We start from the raw sequence: 14,581 nt of genomic DNA on the forward strand, positions 1-14,581 counted from the left end.
TGCATTTATTGGTCATGAGTTATTAAAAAGACGCTTGGCACACGTCTGTAATCCCAGCACTTTTTGAGGCTTAGATGGGAGGATTGTTTGAGTTCAAGACCAGCCTGGGCAACGTAGCAAGACCCTGTCTCTACAAAAAATAGAAAAAAAAAGCCAGGTGTGGTGGTACATGCCTGTAGTCCCAGCTACTCAAAAAGCTGAAGCAGAAGGATCACTTCAACCCAGGAGGTCGAGGCTGCAGTGAGCCATGATATCACATCACTGTTGCACTTCAGCCTGGGAGACAGAGCAAGATTCTGCCTCTAAAAAAAAAACACTTGGAGTGATACCAGCAAATGGTGGACTAAAAAAACTTCAGAAAGCTTCAGGCCCTTGTTTCCCCTATGGAAACATTAAACAACTAGAGAATGACTAAAATAATAGGGGCTGTGGAAATCAATCAAAAGACCTCCAACAACCAAGTGAATGCAGAGAAAGAAAAAGCCACATTACAAATAGAAGGAAGTTTCATGGCAGTTTTGTTTGCCTTTGCTCCACCCACTTCTAGCTTGGCATGGTGTGCCTTACAGGAAGCAGTGGTCTGGTCTCCACTTCTTTGAACCAGAGAGAGAGTGAACCTAATTTTTAATGTTATAACCTGTCTAAGGGCTGCCTGATTGGTCTCTCTGTCACCTGTTACTTATCTTGGAGCTCACATGGCCAAATACAACATGGCTCAGGCTAGGAAAAACTTCAGGAAGGAGCAGGCATGGCTCATGAAAGTCACAGGGGGACTACAGACCTGCAGATATGTGGGGCAAGAAATTACTGATTGAGGAATACAAAATTATCCATTGAATTTCTGTGTATATGGGTGAATTGTAAAAAAGAACACACACACTGGCCAGGGAAGACCCATACCTAAAAAAGGCCTGAGGAAACCTTAACCCTTCATATAAGGCTAATTAGAGAAGGTCTTCCATTGTACAGAAGTAGTCTGTAAAGTCTATAAAAGGTGGTTGTTTTTCAGGTGCCAAATTTTCAACAAAAGATTACAAGATATACAAAGAAACACTAAAATATGGCCCATCCAGAGGACCAAAACAAATATCCAGAAACCATCTCTGAAGAAAGACAGGACTGGACTTACCAGACAAAAACTTTATTTATTTATTTATTTTTTTGAGACGGAGTCTCGCTGTGTCGCCCGGGCTGGAGTGTGGTGGCCAGATCTCAGCTCACTGCAAGCTCCGCCTCCCGGGTTTACGCCATTCTCCTGCCTCAGCTTCCTGAATAGCTGGGACTACAGGCGCCCGCCACCTCGTCTGGCTAGTTTTTTTTGTATTTTTTAGTAGAGATGGGGTTTCACCATGTTAGCCAGGATGGTCTTGCTCTCCTGACCTCGTGATCCGCCCGTCTCAGCCTCCCAAAGTGCTGGGATTACAGGTTTGAGACACCGCACCCGGCCAGACAAAAACTTTAAAACAGCTATTTTAAATATGCTCAAAGAACTAAGGATAATACAGACAAAGAACTAAAGGAAATCAGGAAAACAATATATGAACACGATAAGAATATCAACAAAGAGAAAGAAATTGTTTTTGTTAAAAGAACCAAACAAAAATCCTGAAGCTGAAAAATATAATAACTGAACTGAAAAATTCATTAGAGGAGTTAACTGCAGACTCAAGCAGGCAGAAGAAAGCATGGGTGAGACTTGACAACAGGTCATTTGAAATGATTGAGTTTGAACAGAAAAAAGAAATAAAAATGAAGAAAAGTGAACAAAACCTAAGGAACTTATGGGACTCAATCAAGTGGATTAGTATACACATTATGGGAATTTCAGAAAGAGAAGAGACAAGGGAAGATACAGAAAGTTTATTTGAAGAAATAATAGCTGAAAACTTCCCAGATTTGAGGAAAGACTGAGTGTATCAATTCAAGAGGCTCAATGAACTCCAAGGAGGTTAAACCCAAATGTGCCCATGCTGAGACACTGTATAATCAAGCTGTTGGAAGACAAAAAGAAAGAAAAAATCTTGAAAGCAGCAAGAGAGAAGCAACTCATCACATAAAAAGGATGCTTAATAAGGCTATCAGAATATTTCTATTTTTTTCTTTTTTCTTTTTTTTTTTTTGGGACAGGGTCTCGCTCTGTCACCCAGGCTGGAATGCAGTGGCATGATCATGGTTCACTATTGCCTCAACTTCCCAGGCTCCAATGATCATCTTATGTTGGCCTCCTGAGTAGCTGGGACAACAGGCATGCACTGCCACACCTGGTTAATTTTTATATTTTTGGTAGAGACAAGGTTTGTCATGTTACCCAGGCTGGTCTCAAACTCCTGATCTCAAGCAATCTACCTGTCTTGGCCTCCCAAAGTGTTAGGATTACAGGCATGAGTCACCATGCCCAGACCAGATTTCTTTTTTTTTTAATTTTTTTATTTTATTTTTTTAATTTATTTTATTTATTTTTTTTTTTTTGAGACGGAGTCTCGCTCTGTCGCCCAGGCTGGAGTGCAGTGGCCAGATCTCAGCTCACTGCAAGCTCCGCCTCCCGGGTTCACGCCATTCTCCGGCCTCAGCCTCCCGAGTAGCTGGGACTACAGGCGCCCGCCACCTCGCCCGGCTAGTTTTTTGTATTTCTTAATAGAGACGGGGTTTCACCATGTTAGCCAGGATGGTTTCGATCTCCTGACCTCGTGATCCGCCCGTCTCGGCCTCCCAAAGTGCTGGGATGACAGGCGTGAGCCACCGCGCCCAGCCTTATTCTTTAAAATAAAACTGTAATAATAATTATAGCACTTTCCTGAGTTGTGTGAGTAATTATAGTGAATTACTGAATATGGGGGGTAGGTCATGCGAACTCCCAAATTTTTAACCAGCTGGGCAGAAGTGTGGGTGTCCTGGGGACCCCACTTGTGGCTGGTGTCTGAAATAGGGGCAGTGTTGTAGGACTGAGCACTGAACCCATGGAGTCCTAAGTTCAAGTCTTAACTTTGCCACCCTAGCTATGTGATTTTTTTTTTTTTTTTTAATTTGCTCTGTTGTCCAGGCTGAAGTACAGTGGCGTGATCACAGCTCACTGCAGCTTCAGCCTCCTAGGCTCAAGAGTATCCTCCCACCTCAGGCCCCTAAGAAGCTAGGACCACAAGTGTGTGCCACCATGTCCGGCTAATTTTTTTGTTTTGGTAGAGATGAGGTCTTTCTATGTTGCCCACGCTGGTCTTGAACTCCTGGGCTCGAGCCTCCCAAAGTGCTGGGATTACAGACATGAGCCCCTGTGCCCAGTCTAGCTATGTAATCTTAATAAGTAGCCCAACCTCTGTGAATATCAGTTTTCCTATCTGTATAATGGAGCTAACAGTGGTGTGTCATAGGGTTCTTCTAAGGCATCTATGAGATGATGCAGTAAAGCACTTGGTGCAGTATCCAGCACATTCAAAATGTCCAATAAGGCTGGGTGTGGTGGCTCAATACCTGTATATAATCCCAGCACTTTGGGAGGCCGAGGAGGGTGGATCACTTGAGGTCAGAAGTTTGAGACCAGCCTGGCCAACATGGCAAGACTCCATCTCTGCTAAAAATACCAAAATTAGCCAGGCGCGGTGGCAGGCACCTGTAATACCAGCAACTTGGGAGGCTGAGACACAAGAATCACTTCAGGCCAGGTGCAGTGGTTCACGCCTGTAATCCCAGCACTTTGGGAGGCCGAGACGGGCGAATCACGAGGTCAGGAGATTGAGACCATCCTGGCTAACATGGTGAAACCCCATCTCTACTGAAAATACAAAAAAATTAGCTGGGCGTCGTGGCAGGAGCCTGTAGTCCCAGCTACTTGGGAGGCTGAGGCAGGAGAATGGTGTGAACCCGGGAGGCAGAGCTTGCAGTGAGCCGAGATTGTGCCACTGCACTCCAGCCTGGGTGACAGTGAGATTCCGTCTCAAAAAAAAAAAAAAAAAAAGAATCACTTCAACTGGGGAGGAGGAGGCTGCAGTGAGTCAAGATCAAGATCGGCCTGGGCAACAGAGCAAGACTGTCTCAAAATAAAATAAAATAAAATAAAATAAAGCAATAAGGCCAGGTGCAGTGGCCAATGCCTGTATGCAATCCCAGCACTTTGGGAGGCCAAGGCAGGAGGATCGCTTAAAGCTCAGGAGTTTGAGACCAGCCTGGGCAACATGGCAAAACCCCATTTCTATTAAGAAATTTTATTTTAGGCCGGGCGCGATGGCTCAAGCCTGTAATCCCAGCACTTTGGGAGGCCGAGATGGGCGGATCACGAGGTCAGGAGATCAAGACCATCCTGGCGAACACGGTGAAACCCCGTCTCTACTAAAAAAATACAAAAAACCAGCCGGGTGAGGTGGCGGGCGCCTGTAGTCCCAGTTACTTGGGAGGCTGAGTCAGGAGAATGGCGTAAACCCCGGAGGCGGAGGATGCAGTGAGCTGAGATCTGGCCACTGCACTCCAGCCTGGGCAACAGAGCGAGACTCCGTCTCAAAAAAAAAAAAAAAAGAAATTTTATTTTAAAAGTCTAATAAATATTACCTATAAATGTTATATAATATTGTTATTAATAAAGCTTTGATGTGGGGAAAAGAAAGAAAGATCAGACTGTTACTGTGTCTATATAGAAAGTAGACATAAGAGACTTCATTTTGTTCTGTATTTGAGATGCTGTTAATCTGTGACCCTACCCCCAACCTTGTCCTTGCAAGAGACATGTGCTATGGTGACTCAAGGTTTAAAGGATTTTGGGCTGTGCAGGCTGTGCTTTGTTAAACAAGTACCTGAAGGCAGCTTGCTGGTTAAAAGTCATCACCATTCTCTTAATCTCTAGTACCTAGGGACACGCACACTGCCAAAAGGTCGCAGGGACCTCTGCCTAGGAAAGCTAGGTATTGTCCAAGGTTTCTCCCCATGTGATAGTCTGAAATATGGCCTCGTGGGAAGGGAAACACCTGATCGTCCCCCAGCCTGACACCCGTGAAGGATCTGTGCTGAGGAGGACTAGTACAAGAGGAAAGAAGGCCTCTGGGCGGTTGTTGGCAGTTGAGATAGAGAAAAGTATGTCTCCTGCCCGTCCCTGGGCAATGGAACATCTCGGTATAAAACCCAATTGTATGTTCTGTTTACTAAGAAAGGCGAAAACCGCCTTAGGGCGAAAGGCGGGACTTGCTAGCGCAATGCTGCTCTTTATGCACTGAAAAGGTTTATGGAGATGTTTACATATGCATATCAAGGCACAGCACTTTTCCTTAAACTTATTCATGTCACAGACATATTTATTCATATGTCTTACTGCTGACTTTCTCCCTATAATGATCCTATTATCCTGCCACTTCCTTTTCTTTAAGATGGTAAAGATATTTATCAATAAATACTAGGGGAACTCAGAGACTGGTGCCAGCATGGGTCCTCTGTATGCTGAGCGCCTGGTCCCCTGGGCCCACTTTTTCTTTCTCTATACTTTGTGTCTCATTTCTTTTCTCAAGTCTCTCGTTCCACCTAACGAGAAACGCCCACAGGTGTGGAGGGGCAGGCCACCCCTTCACTTTGAGGGGGTGGAGAGAGAGCATGAGGAGGAATAGCTAATGGATGCTGGGCTTAATACCTAGGTGATGGGTTGATCTGTGCAGCGAACCACCATGGCACATATTTACCTATATAACAAACCTGCACATCCTGCACATGTACCCGGAACTTAAAATAAAAGTTGAAGGAAAAAAAAAAAAAAAGAAAGCTTTGTGCCAGGCCTACCTGATGCTAAACCCAAATCATAAATAATACTCTAGGTAAATATTTCTGCCTGTTTCTTCTGAAGAATGAATAAGAACTAGAATTCACACTTTAGGAGACTGAGGTGGGAGTATCACTTGAGCCCAGGAGTTTGATACCAACCTGGGCAACATGGCAAGACCCTGTCTCTAAAAATTAAACCTAAAAAAATCAGCCAGGTATGGTGGCATACTCATACAGTGCCAGCTACTCAGAAGGCTGAGATGGGAGAATTGCTTGGGCCCAGGAGTTTGAGGCTGCAGGGAGCTAGGATCGTGTCACTGCTCCAGCCTGGGCAACAAAGCAAGATGCTACCTCTAAAAAAACGAAAAAGAGGCTGGGTGCGGTGGCTCACGCCTGTAATCCCAGCACTTTGGGAGGCCGAGGCGGGTGGATCATGAGATCAGAAATTCAAGACCAGCCTGGCCAACATGGTGAAACCCTGTCTTTACTAAAAATACAACAGTTAGCTGGATGTGGTGGTGTGTGCCTGTAATCCTGGCTACTCAGGAGGCTGAAGCAGGAGAATCCCTTGAACCCGGGAGGCAGAGGTTGCAGTGAGCTGAGATCCTGCCACTGCATTCCAGCCTGGGCAACAGAGCGAGACTCCATCTACAAAAAATAAAAAAAGAAAATAAAAGATACCAAAAAACTAGAATTCAAAAAAAAAAAAAAAAAGTATAGGCTGGGCGCAGTGGCTCACGCCTATAATCCCAGCACTTTGGGAGGCCAAGGTGGGTGGATCACTGAAGGTCAGGAGTTCGAGACCAGCCTGGCCAACATGGTGAAACCCCGTCTCTATTGAAAGAACACAAAAATTAGCTGGGCATGGTGGTGAGCACCTGTAATCCCAACTACTCAGGAAGCTGAGGCAGGAAAATCACTTGAATCCAGGAGGCAGAGGTTGCAGTGAGCTGAGATCGTGCCATTGCACTCTAGCCTGGGCGACACAGTAAGACTGTGTCTTAAAAATAACAAAAACAAAAAACTAAAAGAATAAATGAGAACTACAAAGCATAGGGCTTATGGTATTGTAAGATTACTTTTTTCTCCTGTTTCTAGGTTCCAAAACTATTTTGTGAGCTTCTCTAGTTGAAAAAATCTGTGGCTTTATGAAAATATCTAGGAAAACTAGATAAGTAAACCTTTTGGAAATACTGATTTGAGCCATTGCTTAATATTTTGTCTGTGTTTGAGCACATTCAACAGCTGAAATCACTGAGTTTGCAGCTGAGGATTCTATTAGTTCCTTGGGGTGTTTCTGAAATTGTTTCCGCGTGTCCTCCATGGTGCAAATAAAAGAGTCCTCAGATCCCTGCAAGGTCAGAAAGCAAGAAATCAAGGAATATGGAACAACAAACACCCTCCGAATGAAAGGTTTTATTTGCTCATGAAGCTTATACAATTGCTCATTCTCTACAGCTCTTCCAGCCTCTCCTCATTCTCCAAAACCACCTGGATTTGGTTGAGTACACTGCCAAGGCCGAAACATGCCTGCCAGTGCTTTGAAATTTTATCAATGCAGTACTGAATTGTAAACACCACTTTTGTAAAATGTCTTTACTCAGTTTTAACCTCTGTAAGTTATATAAGAATGTGTCCCTTGTTTGTTTATAGCTTAGCTTAGTATCATAAGATTATCTTTAATCCACTTTGAACATCGTGGTGAGAGTGTTGGGATACATGTGTCCTGGCTATTAGCTCACCTAAACTAATATTTGCTTGTTAGAGGCAATGATTTGCTTCAGAGAGACTCAGAGCAAGTAGGATGTCAACGAAATTTCCTTGACCATCCCCGAAAAACTTGAGTCTGACTTAAAAAAAAAAAAAAAAAGAGGGCTGGATGCAGTGGCTCACACCTGTAATCCTGGCACTTTGGGAGGCCAAGGCGGGCGGATCCCTTGAGACCAGGAGTTTAAGACCAGCCTGGGCAACATGGCAAAAACTTGTCTCTATGTAAAAACCAACCAAAAAAAAAAAAAAAAACAACAACAAAAAACAAAAATTAGGCCTTCATTTAGAAAGAAAAACATGAAGGGCAAGGATTAGAGCTGACTAAAATGTAGGAGTTGGAGGGAGATTCCAAGCAAATACCCAAATACCTTCTAACACCCCCAGAAACTGCTCAGTTGCCATCTCTGAAATAAGGGCATAAACACTCTAAGATTTACACTCTTTCCCTTTTTAAATTCTCTTCCATCACACAGGAAATCCTTGTTCATATTATAATACGGTAAGATGTACATAAAATTTTCTATTTTAACTATTTGGGGGTGTACAGTTCAGTGGCATTATATACATCAACATTATTGTGCAACCATAACCACTGTTCATCTCCAGAACATTTTCATGTTGCAAACTGAAACTATGTACCCATTAAACAGTAACTCCCAGCAGGGTGAGGTTGCTCACGCCTGTAATACAAGCACTGGGAGGCAGGCAGGCAGATCACGAGGTCCTGAGTTCTAAGACCAGCCTGGCTAACACGGTGAAACCCCATCTCTACTAAAAATACAAAAAATTAGCCAGGCGCGGTGGCATGCACCTGTAGTCCCATTTACTTGGGAGGCTGGGGGAGGAGAATCACTTGAACCCAGGAGGCGGAGGTTGCAGTGAGCCGAGATTGTGCCACTGCACTCCAGCCTGGGCGACAGAGACAGACTCTGTCTCAAAAAAAAAAAAACAAAACAAAAACAAGAAACAAAAACTCCCCATTACCCCTCCCCCAGCCCTTGGTAACCTCTATTTTAATTTATCATTTATTTACTTTGTTTTTAGTAGAGATAGGTTCTTACTATTTTGCCCAGGCTGATTTCAAACTCCTGGGCTCAAGAAATCTGTCTGCTGTGTCCTCCCTAAGTGCTGGGATTACAGGCGTGAGTCACCACACCTGGCTGGTAACCTATATTTAAATCTGCCTCTATGAATTTGCCTATTCTGGGTACCTCATGTAAGTGGAATCATACATATTTATCCTTTTATATCTGGTGTATTTCACTTTACATAATGTCTTTAAGTTTCATCTGTGTTGTAGCATGTGTCACAATTTCCTTCTTTTTTTTTTTGAGATGGAGTCTTGCTCTGTAGCCCGGGCTGGAGTGCAGTGGCCGGATCTCAGCTCACTGCAAGCTCCGCCTCCCGGGTTTGCGCCATTCTCCTGCCTCAGCCTCCTGAGTAGCTGGGACTACAGGCGCCCGCCACCTCACCCGGCTAGTTTTTTTGTATTTTTAGTAGAGACGGGGTTTCACCGTGTTAGCCAGGATGGTCTCGATCTCCTGACCTCGTGATCCGCCCGTCTCGGCCTCCCAAAGTGCTGGGATTACAGGCTTGAGCCACCGCGCCCGGCAATTTCCTTCTTTTTAAAGGCTGATTAATATTTCTTTTTTTTTCTTTTTGAGACAGAGTCTCGTTCTGTCACCCAGGCTGGAGTGCAGTGGCACAATCTCGGCTCACTGCAACCTCCACCTCCCAAGTTCAAGCAATTCTCTGGCCTCAGCCTCCCAAGTAGCTGGGATTACAGGCACACGCTACCATGCCAGGCTAATTTTTGTATTTTTAGTAGAGACGGGGTTTCACCATGTTGGCCAGGCTGGTCTTGCTCCTGACTTCATGATCCACCTGCCTCAGCCTCCCAAAGTACTGGTATTACAGGTGTGAGCCACCACATCAGGCCTGATTAATACTTCTTGTGTATATATACCACATTTTGTTCACCCATTCATCTGTCAATGGACATTTGGGTTGTTTCCACCTTTTAGCAGTTGCAATAATGCCATGACGAGCATTAGTTTATAACTATCTGTCCAAGTCTCAGCTTTCAATTCTTTCGTGATATACCCAGAAATGGAATTGCTAGATCATATGAGCATTCTAGGTTTCTTTTTTAAAATTTACTTTTATTTATTATTTTAAAAATTTCTTAAAACTTTGAAAGTACATTAAACAAAAAGAAAAATTAGTTACCAATAATCCCACCACTCAAAGATAACCACCATTAGCAACAGTCAGGCATGGTGGCATGCGGCTGTAGACCCAGCTACTTGGGAGGCTGAGACGGGTTAATGGCTTGAGTCCAGGAGTTCGAGGATCTAGTAAGATGATCATGCCACTACACTTTAGCCTGGGTGACAGAGGGAGACCGCATCTCAAAACACACACACACACACACACACACACACACACACAAAACAATAGAGTGTTGATGCTTTCAGACTTCCTAATCTATCCAAATATCCATAAGAAAAATAAAAATTTAAAATGTCATCTCTAATTTTCTCAGCAACCCTTTGAGGCAGGTACTGTGGTCACTCTTACCGGCAGGTGAGGAAACAGGCTCAATGAATAGAGGCAGGGGCTGTGACTCAAGGAGTCAGTTGAATTGGAAGGCGAGGCTGTAACATCTTCAAGCTTCTCAGAAGAGCACGTGCCTGGAAGTCGGGTAGAAGTGTAGGCAGTGCTGCAGAAGAAGCAAAGGCTACAACGTGGGGATAGCACTGGTTCCAGGTCATACCGGAGATTATTAACAAATTTGGAATCAGAATTCAGAACTCCCTGATCTGGATTTTTCCCAAAGAGACACACCCTGCACATGGTCCTGCACGCGGATTTCTCAAACTTTAGTGCATATCAGAATCCTAATTACAGGAAAATTCCTGGGCCAACCCACCCCTGGAATTTCAGAACCAGCAAGCGTGGGGCAAGACTCTGGAATCCGCATTTTAAGCAAATGCTCAGGTGATCCTTGGACACTTTAGAATCACTACCCTGGACCATGAGCCAAGGCATTTGATTAATTACATACTTTTTTTTTTTTTTTGAGACAAGTTCTTTTTTTTTTTTTTTTTTTTTTTTGAGACGGAGTCTCACTCTGTCGCCCAGGCTGGAGTGCAGTGGCCGGATCTCAGCTCACTGCAAGCTCCGCCTCCCGGGTTTACGTCATTCTCCTGCCTCAGCCTCCGGAGTAGCTGGGACTACAGGCACCTGCCACCTCGCCCGGCTAGTTTTTTGTATTTTTTTAGTAGAGACGGGGCTTCACCGTGTTAGCCAGGATGGTCTTGATCTCCTGACCTTGTGATCCGCCCGTCTCGGCCTCCCAGAGTGCTGGGATTACAGGCGTGAGCCACCGCGCCCGGCGAGACAAGTTCTTACTCTACCACCCAGACTAAAGTGCAGCGGCACAATCATGCTTGCTGCAGCCTAGAACTTCTGGGTTCAAGTGATTCCCTGGCCTCAGCCTCCTGTATAGCTAGGACTATAAGCCCACACCACCACGCCCAGCTAATTTTTTAATTTGCAGAGATGGGTCTTGTTATGTTGCCCAGGCTGATCTCCATCTCCTGGCTTCAGTGATCCTTCTGCCTGGGCATCCCAAAGAACTGGGATTACAGGTGTGAGCCACCACAGCCGGCTGAGAGCACGAACTTCCATCAGGCTCCATTGGGAGCAAGGGACTAAGAGTTACCTTTGAAAGAGTTCCCCAAGCCTCCAGACCAGGCACGATCTGGCATTCTGGGAGGTTACCGTCCCTCCTTGCCAGCCCCACGGTGCCCACCTGCTCTCTCAGAAGATTCTCTCACTTTCTGTTCTGCTCTGTGGTTATTTATTAACAGCCTTCACTGCCTCTAAGGACGGGATAGTGCATTCTTGGGGGCTGCCCTTAGCATAGTTACCTACGCCACTCAGCTCCTGCTGGACTACAGATATCTGGAGAGCATGGACCTTACAGAATCTACTTCCATATCCATTCAACATTTTACTGAAGACCTGTGTGCCAGGTAATATGCTGGGTGTTGGGGACACAAAAGAACCTATCCACTTCCCATCCCCCACACCCTGGTCCAGGCCAACGTCAGACCTTGTTGGAGTCACAATTAATCCTCCTGCAACCTCCCTTGCACCCCTCCAATCCATCCTCCATGCAACATAATTTAAAACAGAAATCTGATCATGTCACTCCCCTGCTTTAAGGCTTCCAGAGGTTTCCATTTATTCTTAGGATGAAGACCAAATTCTTACATTCAGGACCTGGCCTATCTGTCCTGACACAGCTCACCTCACTGATTCCCGTTTTGCTTAACTGTTTGCCCTGCAGTCCCTCTGGCCTTCTTGGAGTTCCTCAGGGTCTTCAGTGGTCCCAGACTGGGAAGCCGTCCATCTCACCACTGACACTGAGATGGGGTGTAAGGTGCAAAATGGGCATTAGGGATCAACTCTTGCAAGAGGAAGTGGGAGAAAGTAGGATTGGGCAGAGAATGAAAAATAGGCCTGACAAAGTCTCAGGTAACCTGCTGGGGAAGCCCTGGAGCTATGGAAATGGCTGGATTCTTATATGCTGAGTACCTGCCTCTTCACTTAGGGCACCATGGCAATCCCAGGCTAGGCGCATCTCCACACTGGCCAGGAGTGATGTCTCTTATCAACCTTCCAGGGCTGGGGTGGGAGCAGCTCATGGACCACCTCATTTGGGAAATCTTTGCGCAGACCTCTGAACGCTCAGAAAACTCCATCCTTTTTATCCCCAGGGGTTATGACAGTTTGTAATCACTTGTGATGACCTCTGCCTTCCCTAAGAAACTGTATGTTCTACGCAGGTAGGAACAGTCGGCTTGACTCTTTGTAGTCCCAGAACTCAGCCTCATGCCTGGCACAGAGTAAGTGCCCAAGAAGAATTAGTTACATTATGGAATAAAGATGGGTATTATGTCTTGCAAACATACGACTCTCCAGCTATGTGGGTTGACAGGACCTTGCTGTGTATTTGAAGCTCTCACTCAGCTTACAGGAAGGGCTTTAATGATCATTTCAATCAGGTTTTAGCTTTAATATTTAGGAGCCAGCTCCTATCCATCCCCACCTGGTCTAGAGGGCAAAATAAAAGCAAATCATTAGGCTGGGTGAGGTGACTCACCCCTGTAATCCCAGTACTTTGAAGGCTGAGGTGGGTGAATCACTTGAGGCCAGGAGTTCGAGACCAGCCTGGTCAATATCGGGAAACCCTGTCTCTACTAAAAATATGCCCCCCCCCGCAAAAAAAACAAATTAGCTGATGCACGCTTGTAGTCTCAGCTACTCAGGAGCCTGAGGCAGAAGAATTGCTTGAACCCAGGAGGCAGAAGTTGCAGTGAGATTAGATCGTGCCACTGCATTCCAGCCTGGGTGACTGAAACAAGACTCTGTCTCAAAAAATAAAAATAAAAATAAAATAAAAATAAAAATCAGACAAGAACAACAAAACAAAATGAACACACACACACACACTCTTGGACTGGGTTAGATGTGTAAATAAATAAAAATAAAAGCAAAGTTTATGCTATTGCCACCATCATCATCACAACCACCACCCAGAAACTTTTCAAAGGTTTTGTTCATTGTAATGGCAAGCTTGAATTTCCAAACCCAGAGAGCTACACAAGACCGGTCCCCGCAGGCATGGGCTGTAGCACTGGGTTAGAAATCACAATTCCTGCTCTCCCATTTAGCTGCACCACCTGAACAGGTCACCTAACCTCTCTGAGCCTCATCTATAAAGTGGGAATAATACTGCCTGTGCTTTGGGGTAAGAAAGTGCTTTGCAAATTGTACAGTGGTTCACAAGAAAGCAAGGAAGCTTTTTTCCTCAAGCAATCTCAGATAGATGGGTTGGCAGAGGGCATGTTAGGCACTCGATGTGTTTTTCACAGTGACGATGTGGGAGCACACATAAGAAGGCTGTGTGCTAGTTGTTGTTCCCAGTTGTGGAAATAGATTTGTGATCACCTCTCTAAGCCCCTCCTCCCCTGTCCCTACTGATCAGAGACAGAGACAACGGAAGAGCATAGCACACTGACCTGTGGGTGGACAGCAAGGGACTGCATGGACATCACATGCAAGTCAAGGTCAGCGTTTTTTGGAGGTGGAGGGTTATGTTTGTGTCTCCTCAGCTGGGCAGTCGATAATGACGACACTGAAGGAGGAGCTAAGCTCACTGGGGAAGACTTTTACCTGAAGACTGAATGAATACCTGGCCATCAAGACCTAGTGTAGACAAAGGTGCGGGGGTGGAACTAGTACATGAGAAGCCCAAATATCCTTCCAGGGCCTTTGGTGGACCAACCCACTTTGCTGACATAGGAATACTCAAAGATATCTTCGGTTTCTGTTGTTCTCCCTACCTCCTTTCCTCTTTTATTGGCAACCAATGTATTTAATCACAGTATGAGGCAGGTGTTACCCTGACTTTACTCATAGGAAAACTAGGCTTTACCAAGACGTGGTAGTACAAACTCAGTTAAGCAGTGCACGGCTGTAAGCAACTGTGGATATTCCAACTCAGGTCTACCTTCTCCCCTACACTGCTGCCCCAACTTTCACAAACTGTGAGTGTGTGTGTGTTGGGATGTGGGAGCTCTGGACTGTTTTTCTGCTTGAAGACACCCAGACTCACAGAATTTCCAAGAGAAAGGACCTTAGAGGGTATTTAACCCAATTTATTTTGCACATGGAGAATCTGGGACCGAGACGGGATTTTGTAGATTCTGTATTTGTATTTTTTGATTTTGTAGATTTTGGTGTTTCCATTAGACCCCGAGTCTTCCAGAACTCCCTTTGCGCCACCCTACACCTCCTCCTAGTCTTGCCCTGCTCTTGGTCTGGGCAAGCCAGGACACCTTTCGCCAGCAGACACCGTTACCAAACATAATAGCCCCCTTGTGCTGGGCATTCATTCTTCAACAAATATTTACTGAGTGGCTCCTCTGTGGCGGGAACTGTTAGAGGTGCTGCGAATGCCATGAACAAGAAAGACACTGCCCCTGCTCCTCTAGAGCTCGCACGGTTA

Source organism: Macaca nemestrina, chromosome 18 (assembly GCF_043159975.1).
Source record: "Macaca nemestrina isolate mMacNem1 chromosome 18, mMacNem.hap1, whole genome shotgun sequence".
Lineage (NCBI taxonomy): Eukaryota > Metazoa > Chordata > Mammalia > Primates > Cercopithecidae > Macaca > Macaca nemestrina.